This window comes from Carcharhinus amblyrhynchos, chromosome 12 (genome assembly GCF_965287045.1).
Source record: "Carcharhinus amblyrhynchos chromosome 12, sCarAmb.v2.hapA, whole genome shotgun sequence".
NCBI classification, from domain to species: Eukaryota; Metazoa; Chordata; class Chondrichthyes; order Carcharhiniformes; family Carcharhinidae; genus Carcharhinus; species Carcharhinus amblyrhynchos.
The window spans coordinates 54,063,314-54,080,486 of record NC_137335.1 but is presented as its reverse complement, the minus strand read 5'-3'; the positions used below and the strand labels follow the sequence as shown (position 1 = coordinate 54,080,486).

The 17,173-nt window shown below is 43.5% G+C and overlaps 1 protein-coding gene across 2 annotated transcripts in view; it reads right to left on the bottom strand.

The window, feature by feature from the left end:
- The window catches only part of spata17 (spermatogenesis associated 17), a 276,889-nt gene that overhangs the window by 11,224 nt on the left and 248,492 nt on the right, over window positions 1–17,173 (bottom strand). The window lies entirely within an intron of this gene.

The following is a 17,173-nucleotide window of genomic DNA, read 5'->3' as shown; positions in this document are numbered from 1 at the left end:
GGTCCGAGGAGATAGTAGTGGAAGACCTCAGACCTAACTGAACAGGTTTGAGGTGCTCGCAAACTGTATGGATGAAAGTGAGGTCTGCAAGTTAGATGAACGGGTTGACCATGGCACCATGGTAAAGATAGCAGTCCAAATGTGGGGGGCAAACAGGAAGATAGTTGTGGTATGGGACAGTAGGGGAATTGTCACTGTGCTTTGCAGAAAAAGAGTGAGAGTCCAGAAGGCTGAGTTGCCTGCCCAGGGTTCAGGACATCTGCTGAGGGTTGCAGAGGAACTTAGAATCATAGGATCCCTACTGTGCAGAAAGAGGCCATTTGCACAGAAAACAATCCCACCCAGGCCGTATCCCTGTTACCCCATGCTAGTTTACCCTAGCTAATCCCCCTCACACTAAGGGACAATTTAGCATGGCCAATCAACCTAACCTGCACATCTTTGGACTACGGGAGGAAACCAGAGCACCCAGAGGAAACTCATACAGACACGGAGAGAACGTGCAAACTTCATACAGACAGTAACCCGAGCCGAAAATCGAACCTAGTGCTGCGGATAATTATTCGGGTAATGTTTGTATTAAAAAGAAACAGGCTGTTTGTGTGTGAGGGGAATCCATTTCATACATGAGGGGCCTATGTATACCATTTGTCTCTGTTCAAATGATAAATAATCTATAAACTTCAAACTAAGAGAAATGCAGGACATGATTTTATCCTCACATAGTAGGGGCAGGCTTGTGTTCTTTTTTAATTCATTCGTGGGGCATTTATTGCCAGCATCTATTGCCCATCCCTGGTTGCCCTTGAAAAGGTGGTGGTGAGCTGCCTTCTTGAATCACTGCAGTCCATGTGCTGTGGATTGATACACAGTCGTTTGGGAGGGAATTCCAGGAGATTGACCCAGCAATTGTTTTTGTGTTACACTCCTACTAAATCTACTCTCCAATGAAGTTATTTACCTCTATAACTGACCCTTCTGACATCGAGAATCAGCTCTGAACATTTATAAGGTATTCCTTCAGGCTGCTACTGATGTTTCGGCAGCTTCATGTTTTCTGATATTTTTTAAAAGTTTGGAATCACAAAGTTTCCCTAGATCAGAAGCAACAGCACAACAACTGTCAATGAAACTCACCTTCCAGTTCAGATTTATTTTTAAAGTTGGTATTTCAGATCTGAACCTCTGGCTGCACAATGTTTCCTCTGGGGAGCAGGTGTTTCACTATTGCAACAGTTATCTGCACTCTTAGCCAAGCATACATACTGAGGTTTGGCTGAGAACCCAGGTAGTCATTTAAATGGCTGGAAGGATGCAACTTTTTTTGATTGACAGCTCAAACTCTCTGATTTCTGCTGTCAATTATTTGTTTACACAAGCTAAATGGTTACAAAGGCTTTGATTTTGTTATTCATACTCTAAACATGGTAGCATAGTGGTTGGCACTGCTGCTTCACAGCTCCAGGATCCTGGGTTTGATTCCCAGCTCGAGTCACTGTCTGTGTGGAGTTTGCACATTCTCCTCGTGTCTGCATGGGTTTCCTCCGGGTTCTCCGGTTTCCTCCCACAGTCCAAAGATGTGCAGGTTAAGTTGATTGGCCATACTAAGAAATTGCCCCTTAGTGTCCAGGGTAGCGGAGGTTAGAGGGCTTAGTGGGTATAAAGTGTAGGGATATGGGGGTAGGGCCTGGGTGTAATTGTGTTCAGTGCACACTCGATAGGCCGAAGGGCCTCTTTCTGCACTGTAGTGTTCTATGATCTATGATCTAAATGGCCTGGATGATTGATACTTTTATTTGCTTGTAGTGCAGAGATTTTTTTCAACAAAGGATAAAGTTACGAATGGATTACTTTTTTTGAAAACTTTTGTGAATGCATTCTACTTGGGGCCAGCATGGTGGCACAATGGTTAGCACTGCTGCCTCACAGTGCCAGGGACCTGGGTTCGATTCCCGGCTTGGGTCACTGCCTGTGTGGAATTTGCACATTCTCCCTGAGTCTTCATGGGTTCCCTCTGGGTGCTCCAGTTTCCTCCCATAGTCTGAAAGACATGCTGGTTAGGTGCTTTGACACAAACAGGCACCAGAGTGTGGCGACTGGGGGAATTTCACAGTAAGTTCATTGCAATCTTAATGTAAGCCTTACCTTTGACTAATAAATAAGATTTTACACTATAGGGTCCATTGGAAAGGGTCAATGGGCATGAAAATGTCATTGCTTGGCATAAGAGGCCATATGGGAAGGGTGGAAGGGCAGAGCTTGGTGTAGGTTCCCACAGGCAGGTTAGGGTTCACCACTCCTTTGAAGGACAGTGAAACAAAAGTCTTTAAAAACCAGGCCTGACTTCATGCAAAATGCAGCAGAGTAGAACATGCCTATCTCCACAATGGAGCTGACCAGCTCAGGAGTGCCATGTGTAGGCTCAGGAGCCAGCCCTCACTGTTTAACAGCAATCTCAAAAATCAGACAGCCCTGGAATGGGGTGGGCAATCTCACAGTTGGGACCACAGCCCAGGGCATGGTGAAGAAAATGGCAACTTTTGATGGCATGTAAGTTGTGGCTGACACTCCAAGGTTTTTAGCAGGCTGTGGTCCCCAATTGCTCACAACCCTACTGGTTTCCTCTCTCTTCGTCACACAGTTATGCGATGGCAATGTGCAGCTGCGAGAGACCTGGTCAAGGGTCAACAGTGTGGGCACATTCTTACAGATGTACGGTCAGATGACAAGTGGATGTGCTAATGATCATGGCACTGTTCATTGTTCATTCACTGAGACTCAGTAGCTGACAATATTACTACAGAATATCCGTACCAGTTTGTGGTGACAGGACAATGTCATCTCCATGGATATGTTTTGTGAAGCCTTGCTTTCAGTGCTTCAGCACAGTACACTGTGAATAAGCATCAACAATGACAATTTTTTCCTAAGAAAAGCCTGTGATGGACCATCTGTTTCATTTCAGCTAACAGTTGGACCACACTGACAGAGCTCCCACTCACTGGACAAGTCAATGACATCTCCTCTGAGGCACAGGGACTTCACTGTGAATCATCAACATCTCAAATGGGCTCAGTTTTTATCTACATCCAGCCCATGCAGGGCACACCTCGGACTGAAAAACTGACATTACAGGACAGACATTTATGGAGGTCAAGTCTGCAGAGCCATGAATTATCCTGGGCTGTGGTCACAGATTAAAGCTTGTTAGATATTTGATCTTGAAAATCCATATCATCAGCGAGAAAGGATAGACAATCTCCAGGGACTGGTAGGTAACCCCAAACTTCTTTACCTGAATCTTAACACAAAAGGTTGATTCTGATGTAAGTTGTGTAGAAAGCATTCAAAGTGCCAAACTCCTAAGCATGTATTTTTACAGAGTTGCGGAGACGCCATTGAACTTTCCAAATGGCAGGTAAGACCGGGATCTGGAAATCCCCATCCCATTTAGGAAATATTCTAATTTTAGCAATAAAGGAGGCAGGGTGTGACTTACACTTGAGAGAAACCCAAACTCAACAGGATTATTTGAATTCAATGCTGAGTTCAAACAGTTCCCAACGTTTTTGAAGGGCGTGTATAGTCTGTTGAACTGTCAAGCTGTGAAGTTATTTAAATCCCCAACCTTTTAAAAATAGGCTGTTTGTGTTCATGAGAAGTAAAATAAAATCTGGTCTAGTAGTTACAATAACTGTTTGTTGACATTTCCCTCAGGACCATCATTATGTCATTGTTAATTCTTGGCTGATTTCCACAAATGATCAATATGAGGTGAGGTGATGGCTCCTCCAGTCATAGTTTTATTGACAGCACAAAGAGGTTATTAACAGCTTAATTATGTTTGAAGTGCACTTATGAATGTAAGTCTGTGCTTTTATAACAGGTTAAATATTAGAGTGGATTTAAATTTTTTGAATGGGCTTTCATAAATGAAATTGCTTTTTAATATCGCAAGGGCTGTAGATATTTAGAAGTCTATTTTATTCGATTTCAGCGTGGCTCTGGACGTCTGTCCACAGTGGATATTGGGTGAATCGACATGGAAGGTATAGGGCAATGGGTTTTAGGTGGATTTGCTTGAATTGCTGGGATATGAAGAGCTATGGGGCTGGGTGCTTGGGGAGGCATGGGTCGGCGTGGATGGAATGAGGAACCTTGGGCAGGAAGGTAGGTGGTATGACTTAGCATGTATGGTAATGGGGGTTGGGGCATGATGTGACATGAATTGGCATGGATGGTGCATGGGCAGCGTGTTAGGGGGAAGGAAGACCTAAAATATTTGCAAAGGATTGGGATGAATTTCCATAGAACTGAAGCAGACCTGTTAACCAGCCTGCCTCAGCACTCTGCAGCCATTGTAGCCATCTCCAATGTACATCCAGAGGTGACAGACCCAATTCCATTCCAGCTCCCCTAATCACCTTGAAATGAAGCTCCTACTGTATTGTGTGGTGGAGGGGGGTGGTCGTTTTTCACTAGGTGGCAATGACGAGGAGGGGAATCTAGGTTTAAAAAATCATCTCAGGTGACCAGCTGACAAGATAATTTAAAGTTGTCTAAGGACTCATGAAAACCAACTGGCAGGGGGTAAGCTCTGACATCAGGACCAAATACAGATTTTGAACATATACAGGTGGGCAGTGGGGCCAAAGCAGCAATTTCCCCAGCAGCCACCTCTTAAGTGGTTGCCACTGAGTCTGCTATCCTTTAAGGGGACTGGTTCTCCATGCTGCTGAGAATGATGGTGGTTGTTAAGGCAACTAGGAGAATGAGAGGGCACCTCCATTTTGTGATCTCCCCTTGCGTCTAGGGGAAGACAAGTCGTTTTTCTGATGGGGCCAGACAGGCAGGCACTGGGGATCTGGGGAATGAACCCTCCAGCACTGAGACCTCAGGGGCAACCATTGCCAACAGGAATACTCCTCCTTGGGCCATGCAGAGTCCGAATGTGATATCTCCTCCAGAAAGCTTGTATGGGCAGGCTGCAGCCTTTCCACACAGCAGAGGCTTATCCCATCACTGGCAAAATGCCAATGGCTCAGGTAAATGGGTAAATAGTAATCAGTTGGGCTGATAAATATTCAAATTGACTTTCAGTTGGCCTCCTGTTGGCAGGCAGCCAAACAGGACCTATTCTGGACCCTGATAAAACAGCCTGTTGGCTGCACTGCATCAGAGAGCCATATAACTGCAGCTTCGCTGTTTATTGGCCCTAGCCTATCACCTGGCAGCTGGCAAAATCTTGCAAAAATAGTAGTAGGGTTGTGAGATGTTGATGCAGTAGAGCTGGCACCGTCAGCTTACATGTGAAAATTAAATATTGGAAGGGGCTAAAATCTAAATGAGAACTAGAAGGGCCAAGGGTAGATCCATGGGGAATGACTGAGGTAACTTTTCTGGAGCTGGAAGAGAAGCCATGGCAAGTGATTTTCAAGTACAATTTGATAAATAAGAATGGAGCAAGCAACTGTAGTCCCATGCAAATGGAGAAGGAGGAGGACATGTGGACAACCATTTCAAAGGCAGGAGAGAGGGCGAGATGTATGAGGAGGCAATGTTTATTTACGCTATGGTCACATTGAATGTCATTTGATAATAGATGTCTTGGAACTGTGGCAGAGTGGGAACCTCATTACAGGCATTCAAGTATGGAGCTCTGGAAACAGTTTTGGGAGGCAATAGCACATTCAGGTGCATTAGAGAGGCTAGGCGGTTGAAGTTAGAGTGGTGGTTTGCAAGGACAGTGGAGTGAAGGATTTTCCTTTTGTGGAGAGGAGATAGAATCTTAGAATCCTTACAGTGCAGAAGGAGGCCATTTGGCCCATCAAATCTGCACCAACCATAATCCCACCCAGGCCCTACTCCCATAACCCCACATATTTGCCCTGCTAATCCCCCTGACACTAGGGTCAATTTCACATGGCCAATCAACCTAACCCGCACATCTTTGGAGTGTGGGAGGAAACCGGAGCACCCAGAGAAAACCCATGCAGACACAGGGAAAACATGCAAACTCTGCACAGACAGCGACCCGAGGCCGGAATTGAACCCGGATTTCTGGCACTGTGAAGCAGCAGTGCTCACCATTGTGCCATCATGCTCATTCTCTCACCTTTTCAAATAACGTCAAATCTTTTGGCACAATTCTGAGACAACTCTCCTCCAGCAACCAAAGTTCAAAGCTCAGTACCAGAACATTGCTCGTTTCCTTAAAACTCATAAGTAAATCAGTGAAGCAGCAATTCTTTGCCCCAAGTCTTTGTTTCGGAAACCAGTACAAGTGCAATGTTTATCAACAAGACGGTTAATATATAACGTAGGACATTCATTGTTAGAAATGGAGTGTACAACAGCATCATCAACATGAATGGAAACTTCAGTTTCTTATCTCAAAACTAGTGAGAAGGAGATGCTTCATTTGTGGACAGCCCAAAAAACAATAACCAGAACAAGAAAACTAATGTCACATTAGGAAGTTGTTTCCTTGCCATGGCATTGAGGAAATAAGGACTGAACAATTCTTAAACTTCAGACCAACTAGGCGACAAGAATAGAACCCTTATGAGCAAGGGTTACATCCAGAGAGCACCAAAAACACAAGAAGGCATCTTTAAGAATAACACAAATGGTCTGAAACCTCCCTGTCAGCTATGCAGGTGAAGAAGCTAATGTGAGGAGAACCTGAGTTGAAGGACAAAGAAGGTACTTAGGCTGCAGGCAATCAACTTCACGTAATGTGTACTGAGAGTAATACTTGAGTGGCTTATGAAAGTCATCACTGTGTAATTTTCAAGCTATTTAGTAAATGCAAAGCAAGGCAGTTCTTTAGGAAAATTAAACGAGAGAGATGGAAAAGTTCGCTGACAACTTTCACGGTCAATTGAGCTGAAAGAAGAAATAAAGTTGGTAGCAGCCTTAGCACTGAACAATGGTACATTATGTCACTGTACCATAATGCCCATTCTGAAACTATGTAACATCATATGGCATCACTAGGATATCATATACTTTTGCTTTGCTACTGATGTACATCACAGCCCCGAAAATGTCCATGAGTTCTGCTGATTTCTCTCCAGAGACCAGCAGAATCTTCATTGAACTTCAGGGCCCATCTTTTACATTTATCATAACATGGCAGGTACAGGTCTCCTGCTGCAACTTCAGCCTGTTATATCAGCGCAATTTGTGGGCCGAAGGGCCTGTTTGTACTGTAGTGTTCTATGTTCTAAAATAAAGAGTACAACAAGGAAAAAATAGGAAGCATGTGTTAGAAGCCAGAAGCTCAATACTGCAGAAAGCCTAGAGGAGTATAGAAAGTGCAGGGGTGAAATTGTAAAGCAAGTTCAGAAAGCAATGCAAAGATGTGAAAAAATACCAGCAAGTAAACGAAAACCCAAAAATATTTAATAAGCACATAAAAAGTAAGAGGACAGCTAAGGAAAGAATAAGACAAATTAGAGATCAAAAAGATAACTTGTGTGTAGATGCAGAAAATGTGGCTGTTGTTCTTCATACACAAAATAAGAAAGGAAATGTTAAGGTGCTTAGCAATTAAAATGAATAAATCTCCAGCCTGGACAAAATATATTCCAAACATCTAAGAAAGGCAAGGGAAGAAATGGTGAGGGTTCTGACCATTGGTTTCCAATTCTCTGGCTGCAGATCTGGCACAGGCAAATTGGAGGGCTATTAATGTTGAATGTTGTTGAAAAATGGAGGGAACAGTCAGCCTAACCTCAATGGTGGGCACATTATTGGAAAATATTCTGGGGAACAGAATAAATCAGCAATTAGAGAAGGGCAAATTAATCAAGGGCAGTCAGTATGGATTTGGTAAAGGAAGGTCATGTCTGACTTATTTATTTAGACTTAGCTCTTCCAGTCCTATGTGAAACAATGGACAGCAAGACTTCATCATTGCCACTGCTCATCACAATATCTTTCTCTCCAGCCAGGGATTTAGTCCTTGACTCTTGGAGATCCTCTTCAATATACTTTACAAGGACTTCTTTGGCCAGCTCCATCTTCTTCCATTTGACACTGTCCATTCCATTGCTATATCCATGGGGTAAAATTCATGCCCTGGCAGTCTTAGTTGTGTCTCCATCATGATGTTCCACAGGCACTCTGTAGTACTTCTTCATTGGTGAAGCTGCTGTTCTGTGTGATACTCAGGATCTTACATAAGGCAACACTAGTGAAAGACATCCAACTTATGTGACACATTTGCCGTTCTCTTCTATGTCTCACTGGCATAGATTGCAGTTGGTATTACACAGGCTACATTGGCTGACTAACTTGACTCAATTTTTTTGAGGCATTAACAAGAAGGAACGATGAAGACAGCACATTTGATTTAGTCAACATGAATTTTATCACAGCTTTTGACAAGCTTTCGCACGGCAGATTGGTCAGAAAATTATAAACTCATGGGCCAGAATTTTCCGACTGTTCACGCTAGTGAGATTTTCCCATCCCACTGCAGTGAATGGAAATTTGGCTTGTCGTCAAAATCTCCATCTAGGCTGTAGCAGGAGCATGGCATGAATGGGTGATAAGATCATGCCCATGAAATCCAGAGGGAGGTTGTAAGTTGGATCCAAAACTGGCCCACTAACAGTAAGCTGACCAACAGATGTTTGGAAAGGGCTGTTTAGATCCCTGGCTGTTCATGGTATATTTCAGTGATTTAGAATTACAGGTCTGTCATGATTAAGAAGTCTGCAGATGATAAAAAAGGGCCAAACAGTTAATAGAGAGGACAAATGCTGTAGATTGCAGGAAGATATCAATGGACTGGTCAGTAGATAAGTGACATGTGGAATTCAATCTGGAGAAGTGTAAGGTAATGAATCTGTGAAAGGTGGACAAGGCAAGAGAAAATGTAGGATAGAGAGACCTTTGAGTAAATGTCCTCAGATCTCTGAAAGTAACAGGACAGGTAGACAAAGTGTTTAAGAGTGCATATGGGATATTTCCTTTATTAGTCTTGGCAGAGGGTATAAGAGTTGGGAATTATTTTACAACAGTGTAATAACCAGTTTGATTGTAAACTGCAATATTGCACACAGTCCTGCTCACCACATTACATGAAAAACGTGATTGCATTAGAGAAGGGGCAGAAGAAATTGACAAAGACATTGCCAGGAACAGAGAATTTTAGCGATGAGGAGAGATTGCATAGGTTGGGTTAATTTCTTTGGTCCAGAAGAGGCTGAGAGGAAGTTTAATTCAAGTGTATATAATTAGGAGAGGCCTAGTTAGAGTGGAGAGAATATATTTATTTCTCTTGCACAGAGGTCAATAACCAAGGGGATCTTATTTAAAGCAAATGGTAGAAGGATTGAGGAGAATTATTTTTCACAAAGCGGGTGATGGGGCTCTGCAACTCACTGTTTGAAAAGATGGTGGAGGCAGAAATACTTGTTGCATTTAAAAATTTCTTGGACTTTCTGAAGTGTCATAACCTAGGGGGTGACATGTCAAAAACTTGAAGTGGGATCAGTCTGGATTTTCATCTGGCAGAGACACATGGGTTAGAATCATAGAACAGAATCATAAAATCCCTCCAGCATAGAAGGAGGCCATTCGGTCCATCAAGTCTGTACCAACCACAATCTCACTCAGGCCCACACATTCACCCTGCTAATCCCCCTGACAGTAAGGGCAATTTGGCATGGCCAATCAACCTAACCCGCATCCTTTGGACTGTGGAAAGCAACTGGACCACCCGAAGGAAACTCATGCAGATGGGGAGAATGTGCAGACTCCGCACCGATAGTGACCCGAGGCTGGAATTGAACTCGGGTTCCTGGCACTGTGAGGCAGCAGTGCTAACTACTGTGTCGCCCAAAGCTGAATGGCCTCCTTCTGTACAATAATTTTCTCATTTCTATGGGAAGCTAACTCTATGGCCACTCAATCATGATTGCTATCGATGAGAATGACAAAGAGCAATCTATGTCGTGAAGTCATGTTGAATGGAAGCTTTGGCTAAAGTAACACATTGGCCATATACTTGCTCCCTGATATGGATGTTCACTGTCTCCATGGAGAGATTTTGTAAATTTAGATTATGACAAAGTAACAGGAGCACAAACTCCTGTAGGTGGATTGGTTGCTGGATCCTGAGCTCACCTGTGTTAATATTGGACATGGGTAGAGTCAAGGCGATTCTGTTTCCTGTTCCACATCATTTGAAGTTTAATCAACAACGCAACCTCAACACAATTCCACTCCTCCCCCACCCTTCCCATACAAATTTTAGTCAATAAAATTCAGGCCAGAGAGAGAGAAAAATTGGTTAACTACCATAGGCTAGCTTTAGATCAGGCAGAAAATGGATTCACAAGCAAAATACTGTGAATGCTGGGAATCTGAAATAAAAAACAGAAAATGCTGGAAATAATTGGAGGTCAGTCAGATTCTGTGGAGAGAAAAATGAGAGTGAATGTTTCAGATCTATGACTGCACATCAGAACTGAGGAAAAGTCACAGACCAGGAACTGTGGCTCAGATCTTCAGGCCCCTGGATTCTCGGAGGAAACTCCACCGTGAAGATACTTGTGGGGACCCTTGGAAGTCCCGATGCGCTGATTTCATGAGAGCTTCCCAGGAAGTTTGGGATTCCAATAGGCAATTCCCCTGATCCCTGGGACCTTCCAAAAACAGCCTCCAAATCTGAGTTAGACTTTGAATAGTTCTGATTTAGATACCAACTGGTTACCCAAGGAATATTTGATGGAAAAATCTCAGTCTAGCTCCTAGGTAACTAAACAATCGATACCTCGAGAGCTCACAGTGACACTTATGATTCCATCGGTTCTTCTCAAAATTCTTTGAATGCTCAACTCTCCCCTGACTCTCTCAGCTCCCTCTGACCCTCCTGATTCCCTCACCACCCCCCCCGTTCCTCCTGACTTCCCCCCCTACACTTTGACTCCCCCAAACCCTCTGACTATGTCTTTGAACCTGCAATTCTATCCTGATGCTCCTGACTTCCCACAAAACCTTGACCCCCCCGACACCCTGACTCCCCCTTCCACAAATTGACCTCACCCTCAAAAGCCACCCTGTCTGAGTACACCTGACACACCTGACTTGTCCCCAATTCCCCGCCTCCGTCACCCTCAAACCCGACCTCACCCAACTTCACCACCTGACTTCCACCTGATCCCCTGATTCCACTGAACTGACTTTACCACCTGACACCTCCTGACTCCCCCCACTGTCCAACCTGACCTGACCCCACCATCCAACTCCCATAACCTGTGCCATGAGGAAGCAGTTCCATTTCAGTTGCACTCTGCATTTCTGGAAAAGTTGCAATTGGAGGAGGTCTGGGCCAGAAATGCATGGCACAAAAAAATTGCAGGAACAGTGCTGAAATCTGACAGTGATTGCCACTGCTCATAATATTCCAGCCAGCAACTCTGCTTTTTTCTGTCCATAGCTGGTGCTTGATCTGTTGAGTATTTCCAGAAAACATTCATTTGTAAGCTTTCCACTAGGCTTTCATCTGACATTATATTCAATATTATGATTGCACTGCACAATGGAATTCTTTAATCCGTGACACAGAAAGGCTAACATGTAAACTGACATTACCAGCAATGCTTTGCAAAAAATAAGCAATAGTACTGGCTGCTTCGGAAACAAAGTGCAGCTTTAAAATAATAGCTTTGACTTTCTGCTGGAGTAATGCTAGGGAGACAGTATAACACAGAATGTAATGGAACAATCCTTAGGAGCCACTCTTTCGGCTCACTGCTTGTCCCTGCCACTTGCTGGATTCCCTGCCAGAGGTAAGGAGTGAGTGGAATATGGGTGGGATTTTACAGACTAGCTAGTCCCAAAACTGTAAAATCTGGTGCGAGGTCAACTGACCTTCTCATAGGCCGCTTCTCACCCACTCTGAGCCCCATGGAGAACAAACTGGAAAAATTCCGGCCAATATGTTTCCCAGTATGGGCAGATCACTCAAATGTTATCCGAGTGATGTAATCATGTTGAATGAAATACTAGCCTTGCTACTCTGAATGGATGGGATACCTCTTCACTCTGGTGTCTAGAGATTTCTTTAGTAGTTTAAAAGGTGAGGAATGAAAGTGTATTTGATAACAGTGATTGAATACTTAGGGTTAGAGTGGCACAGTGGTTAGCACTGCTCCCTCACAGCACCAGAGACCTGAGTTCAATTCTGGCCTTGCGTGTCTCCAAGGTGTGGAGTTTGCACATTCTCCCTTTCTCCGCGTGGGTTTCCCTCCTTGTCCAAAGATGTGCAAGTTAGGTAGATTAGCTAAGCTAAATTGTCCCTTAGTCTCCAAAGATGTGTAGGTTAGGTGGATAAACCATGGTAAATATGCAGGGTTACAGGGATAGGGCGGGGTGGTGGACCTGGGTAGTATACCCTTCAGGAGAGTTGGTGCAGACTTGATATGGGGAACGGCCTCTTTCTGCACTTCAGGGATTCTATGGATTCTCTGGTTTAAGCTGCTAATTAGAATATAGTGGATAGTAGAAAGGGTGTAGTACCCGCAGCCACCACCTCCCTGGTGGCATTGCCGAGTGCAGCCCAAGAAGAGCTGCCAACCAATAAGAGGCTGGCAGCTCTTCTGGGCTTGCAATCCGGGCTCCTTTATCCCAGAAGAAGGCATGGTACAGGGCTGTGTGTGGCACAAGATGCAGCAGGCCTTCCCAAAAAAAGGCAGCATGAGCTTCTCACTGACTCTCCAGCCAGCAATTAGTTTTCTAATGTCTCTACATGATTCTGCCTCAAGGATAAGATACAATCTGGATATCCCACCTTGTGTTTTTTTAAGCTTATTTATTAGTGTCACAAGTAGACTTACATTAACACTGCAATTAAGTTACTATGAAAATCCACCTAGTCGCTACACTCCAGTTTCTATTCGAACATACTGACCGAGAATTTAGCATGGCCAATGCAACTAACCAGAACATCTTTCAAACTGTGGGAGGAAACCGGAGCACCTGGAGGAAACCTATGCAGGCACAGGAGAAAGTGAAGATGCTGCACAGACAGTAACCCCAGCCAGGAATCGAATCTGGATCCCTGGCACTGTGAGACAGCAGTGCTAACTACAGTGCCACCGTGCTACCCATGGTATTCCCATGGACGTGAAGACCAAGGCTGATTTTCTATCCAGATTTTCATATTCAGTTGTGTAGCACAAAGTAACATGGACTATAAGTTAATGGGATGTATTTTCATCATCTTGTAAATATGTAAAATTGTATTTATTTTCCACATCTTCAGAAATGTTGTGATACACTGCACTGAAGTTCAAGAAATGAACAGCACGGTGGCACAGTGGTTAGCACTGCTGCTTCACAGTGCCAGGTACCCAGGTTCGATTCCAGACTTGGGACACTATCTGTGTGGAGTTTGCACATTCTCCCCATGTCTGTGTGGGTTTCCTCTGGGTGCTCCAGTTTCCTCTCGCCGTCCAAAGATGTGTGGGTTAGGTAGATTGACCATGCTAAATTGCCCCTTAGTGTCAGGGGGGCTGGTTAGGATAAATGTATGGGGTTATGGGGATAGGGCCCGGAGTGGTATTCTGGTCAGTACAGACCTGATGGGCCAAATGGCCTCCTTCTGCACTGTAGGGTTCTACAATTTTATGAAATATTAGACAACTGCATGCTGTCTAATCCCCATCAGATGGTTTCAAAACAGGGCTTCAGTTTGGAAAAAAGATCGCAAGCACTAGACTGCTAAAACATTATAAGCATGGCACAATTGAATGTCACATATTTTCTGCTCCTTTGATCACTCACTGGTAATTTTCCACCTTTCACTTAAATTGGCAGATAATTGCAGGCTGGCAAGCATAGAGGCAGGAAACCTGGCCAACAAAATCAAACAGCATGTTTCACTTAAAACAGTTACATTTGCACTTCACTTCGGCAGCAAGTGTTGCAGAAACAAAATGCAGCATGCAGGCCACATCATTTGGCTCCTTGACATCCAGTATTTCAGTGCTTTGAGTGTCATTTTATCCTCAACATGGGGCAGAGAACACACACTCTTCTGGTGCTCAGCGTGGCAAGCAGCATTTTGGTGAGGGCGCGCCGAAGGTACTTCTGCCAAAAATGTGCAGAGTGGGCAGATCAGGATGCCAATCAGCGGTTTGGTGCCAGTGTTGCCATTCTGGTGCTCAGAACTCCAGCAAAAGCCTCTCCTAACCTCACGCAGCTGAACTGCAATTCAGCAGCAGGAACAATTGCCCAGAGGTGTTATTTAAAGAGATCATCAACTATTTTCAGGTTAATGGCTGGTTGATTTTCTATTGGGTCTTGCTGCAGTGAAGTGTTTTATGATTTCTCGAGTTATTTAAAGTTGCTAAAGTCTACAGGGAGTAAGGTAGCATGTGTTGGGCCTAACTTCAAAGATTCTGCACAAACCACTTGTTTCTAGGGATTGATGCAGGCATATGTACACTTCTTGGACTGTAGCATACCAGGAAAAAGGAGCAGGGGTGACACAGAGCCGAAAAAGATGCTGCAAGAGGAAGGAGAAGACAAGTTAGGGCATCTATATAGAGTCCCTATAGTACAGAAGGAGGCCATTCAGCCCATCAGGTCTGCACCAGCCCTCTAACAGAGTATTTTACCAAGGCCCTGTCCTCTGCCCTATCCCTGTAGCCCCACACATTTACCAGGGCTAATCCACCTAATCTGCATATCTTGGGACATTAAGAGGCATGGCCAATCCACCTAACGTTTTTGGACTATGGGAGAAAACTGAAGCACCCAGAGGAAACCCACGCAGACACAAAAGAACATGAAAACTCCACATAGACAGTCACCCAAGGCTGGAATTAAACCAAGGCCCTGGTACTGTGAGGCAGCAATGCTTACCACTATGCCAACGCAGGTATGAAGTGGATTAAAGGTTTCGTCAATTGGACTTTCACTGCCTGTACTTGTTTTATGGAAAGGTAAGCGAGGCAATGGTTTCCACAGGGAGTTTTGAATTTTTTTTTATTGCAACGGAATTCAGACCTCAAACTATGGCCAGGATTTTTCAGCTCGCAGATGGGATTTTCTGGCTCCGCCGAAAGTCAGTGGACTTTTGAGTGGCCCGCAGCATTCCCCACTGCAGGTATGGAATATCCCAGCCTATATTTTTATGGAAAATATATATATCATCAGTGCTCCTTCTGAAAATTTTAAAACTGGTCAATGACCTTTTAAAATGATTGGAACCATGTCTGACTTTGACCGTTAGATAATAGGAACAAACCCAGTAATTTCAAATAAATATGCACCTTGTTATCCCTGAAAAGATGCTAATAATGCTGTGGTCTGCAGAGACCAAATTCAAAGGAAATTATACAAAGGCCATCTGCATGTCATAAGCCAGGCCTGGCCACTGGAGTCTCCTGGGGTGAAATTTTCCAGAGAGCAGTTGTATATAAAGCTTGAAGACATCAGACGTGTGTGTGTGTGTGTGTGTGTGTGTGTGTGTGTGTGCGTGCGTACACGTGTGTGCATTGCTCAAACCAAAATGAAACTAAGAATGGATCACATAACACACTTCTTTTCCAGTGAGGCATTGCTGATATGCCTTAAAAACATATTGCAATATCCCCTTTCTTTTTAAAGATACTTTCCCCCTCTTTCCAAAGAAGTATGACTATTTACAATATATGTTCATGCTTCGTTACCGTTACATAATTGCATTGAACTAATGAACTTATGAGATCTAAAGCATAAAGATAATCTGCTGGTATGCCTAGATCTTGCAATGGTAACCTTGTCTGGAGGAATCTTTAATTGTGCACAATGGTCTGCAGGATTGTCATTTTTGAATGCTCTTCCTGGTAGCTTTTGGGATTTTGTCTTAGATGAATATAGGTATATATGATAATCCCAAGCTGGAATGGATCTGACTTGTCATTAGTTACACCTCACCATTGTGCATTTGTGAGTAATAAGTTCACAGGATCTTGGTTCTGAGTAAATCCTTGTCACCTGAGCTGGTTGCCACGTATCATCTGTAGGGTCCTAATTGTGAACTTATTGTGCCATATGTAAATTTGGCAATTCTGTACCTGGTTTTTATCATGTATGTTGGTCATCTCCTGTAGTTCTAAATGTTTTTCTCTAGTTTCTGAGAGAGTAGGATAGGTAAGAGTATGTAGATTGGTATGCACTGATATGCTGGTAAAGGAATAGTTGTCTTAAAGGTCCCACTCCCAGATATAACATTACATAGTGTAGATCTTGCTTGGTCTGTCTACATTAAAGAATTAGGGATTTCACTGTGTGAATCATTCATCCAGCTAAGCCATTAGACCTAGTTTAATGGGTGGGTTGCGGGGGAAGGTGGGGAGAAGAAGTACTGTGACCATTATTCCACTTCTCACTCACATCCTGAAATGGCTTGCTAATAAATTGCAGATCATTATTTATAATGATCTCTCTAGGCACACCAAATAAACTGAAAATAGCACTTAGAGTGTGTGCAACTGTTCTTAATGTATTCAGCAATTGTCAAATAATGGGCGACTTGGTAAAGTAGGTAATGATAACAATAGAGTCAGTGCCATGACATGAAAGAGGTCAGATGCAATTTTGATTCAAAAATGGGTAAGAACAATAGTGCTTTGTGCTGACTTGGCTCTTGAAATGCCTTGCACTTCTTTACATTGACGTCAATGACATTTCTGATACCCAACCAATAGACTGCTTCTTTGTGAGTCATCTTGTCTGATCTATGCCCATGTGTGAGTAATTAAGTTGTTGAAGAATATCAGATCACAAATATTCTGGTATGATGACCTGCCTAACTTTAAAAATGACTTTCTCGGAGATGCCTATCTCATTCTGATAACACCAAAATGGTCTCACGTGTTCGTGGATATATTGAATTGCATCAGGCCATCCTTCAGTAATAGTTTTCCCACAGTTTCCATAGCGATGAATCTTTTACCATTTCTTATTGGCCAAATAATTTCCAGTGGCTTGTGGTTGGTCTCTACCACAAATCGTTTGGCAAAGAGTTAGGTGTGAAAATTAATTATTCCAAATACTTGAGATAAAGTTTCCTGCTCAATGTTGGAGTAGTTGGATTGCATTATGGACAGAAATTTTGACACAAATGCAATTGGTTTGCCTATTTGTAATATGCACTTTCACAGAC